General features: G+C 39.8%; 1 protein-coding gene across 1 annotated transcript in view; it reads right to left on the bottom strand.

Annotated features, from left to right (window-relative positions):
* The window catches only part of LOC136834061 (location of vulva defective 1-like), an 80,260-nt gene that overhangs the window by 32,980 nt on the left and 44,780 nt on the right, over positions 1–2,500 (bottom strand).

The raw sequence follows: 2,500 nt of genomic DNA, 5'->3' as shown, positions 1-2,500 counted from the left end.
GCATCCTATAACTTCCGAAAGCAGGGAGACGAGGCCTTCAGGGAATCCTTTGAGCCACTCCCTAGGAAATACTGCGCACTTAATATTCCTCCCTATGTTGGTTCCAAGTTCAAGAAAGGTACAGTAAGGGGGCCGGTTTCTCCTTAACAGTAGCCGCAGTTTTAAGAACAGCGTTTCATCTATCTCTGCTTTTTTATCTAACAAAGGCTGACATCTGAGTGCGGGACCGATGGAAAAGCTTAGTTTAACCAGACCGCAGAGGTGATTAACAGCTCTCCTAGAGAGGGCTGGCCCGAAGGATTAGATTTATTTTACGTGGCTAAGAACCAATTGGTTACTTAGCAACGGGTCCTACAGCTTATTGTGGAATCCGAACCACGTTATAACGAGAAATGAATTTCTATCACCAGAAGTAAATTTCTCTAATTCTTCATTGGCCGGTCGGAGAATCGAACGCGGTCCCAGCAGAGTGCTAGCCGAGGACGATGCCAACCCGTCCAATGAGGAACTGGGACCGATGGAGATAGGCAGAGGGCAGAAAAATGACCTGACTCCCTTTGATCCGCTTCTACTCTACATCAAGACAAAATTTGAGCTAATACCATCATTTAATTTTCATGATGTTGATCACCTTCCTTATTATTATTATTATTATTATTATTATTATTATTATTATTATTATTATTATTATTATTATTATTTCGGTAGAGGAAACTTATTCGCATGGAACAAGCACACCAAAGGGGCCATTGACTTGAAATTTAAGCTTCCAAAGAATGTTGGTTTCAACCTCCAAACGCAGACCCCACACTGCAGCAGTAACTGATCTTGATACTGAGCCAGTGATTCTTTCATCGCCATGGGGGAGGCGCGAACTCGCGACATCTGAGCGGCATGTCACGACACTGGCGGCCATACCAGCGGATCCAGCTAATAAACTCAAGTCGATAATGAACAGCCATTTCATTTGGGACTTCGCTTCATCCAAAACCGTGAACGTTAACCGATATTCCTCAGTTACAGTGGTTGTTGGGAACCACGGTTTTGCACTGCATTTCCCTGAGGCTACAATTAAACTGTTCGGAAAGGCCTTTGATCCGAACTTATTTAGGGAGCTCCAAAGAGACGATTTACGTCCGCCCCTTTTTCGCCATCACCCGTACATTCATAGCTGTTAATAGCAATTAAGTTTTATTCTTTTTCTCGGTATATTTCGCATCATTTTTAAAGGTAATTGAGAATATTTGATCTTGAACTCCCAAGACCTTTAAAAAAGAATAACCTACTTTCTGTCTAAGATTTAAGAGAAGTGTTTATAAATGGAGTTTACAATGTAGGTTAAAAAAAAAAATTGTTAATGGTTACCACAACAGCAATGCCAAGCACCGTTGCTTTAGTCAATACCTGTATGGATGACCTCTGCGAAACGAAATGCGTCACAGACAAATTCCTCTTCTTAAACACCCCTGGAGAGGCCGGGTGACTAGCAACCTCATCCAACTCACATGATAATAAAAATGGGAGGGCAGCACCCTCAGAATCCACTCCTAAAAAATGGGAAAATGGGGAAGATGAAAAATGTGAGCACATTCTCGCACATATTCCTTTTAAAAAGGGACACCAGTACTGCCGCATTCAAAATCGACATGAGGTGTCACCCGTGCCTGTGCATTGTGACCGAAAAATTCCATTTAGTCGTGATAGCTCACGACATGGCGCAGAATGCAAATGCCATTAAGGGGGAAGAGCTTTTGCAGCGAGAGACCAGAACGCTGATGCCCTAAGCTCTTTGTTCTTTTGGGGGAGTTTTGGCTTGTAATATGTCATGATGCAGCGAGTGAAGATTCAAAAGCCTGCATGCGCGTTCAGTCCCGGATTCAGTTATGGTTTGTTCAGACGCTCGCACGTTGCGGTCGAGTATCCCATACCAATTATTTTCATATCCAGCTATTTAAATATTCGTGTTACTTTACATAACGCTAGGCGGTAACAAATGAAATTTCTCATCTGTTTCTATATTATTTTCACACGTCTAAGTTTATAGACTTTTATTCTGACAAATCAATTTGTGCAAGCATTCTTGCTTTTGCATGTGTTTGGGAGCCTTGCTATTGTTGGTTCCATAATAAATTTTCGCAGTAGCAGTTGGTATTTCCACTATCCTGTACGGGTACTGAGGGAATACCATTTATCAGGTTCTTATCTTTATTCATATATATATATATACATATATACACATGTATATATATATATATATATATATATATATATATGCATATATATATATATATATATATATATATATATATATATATATATAATAGTCTTCCTTTCCGCAGATTACCGATTAAGTCACTCACGCGATACGCAAAGATCTAGAATAACATAAAAGAATAGAAAATAGTCGTGTTTCACTGGGTATCAAGTAATAGCTGGAAAAACTGGGTAATACCTCTCCAATATCACTTCGTTTTATAATCTGAATAAAAATATAACGTTA

The sequence above is a fragment of the Macrobrachium rosenbergii genome, chromosome 53, assembly GCF_040412425.1.
Source record: "Macrobrachium rosenbergii isolate ZJJX-2024 chromosome 53, ASM4041242v1, whole genome shotgun sequence".
Classification (NCBI taxonomy): Eukaryota; Metazoa; Arthropoda; class Malacostraca; order Decapoda; family Palaemonidae; genus Macrobrachium; species Macrobrachium rosenbergii.
The sequence above is the reverse complement of the archived record's forward strand: the minus strand, read 5'-3'. Positions and strand labels throughout refer to the sequence as shown.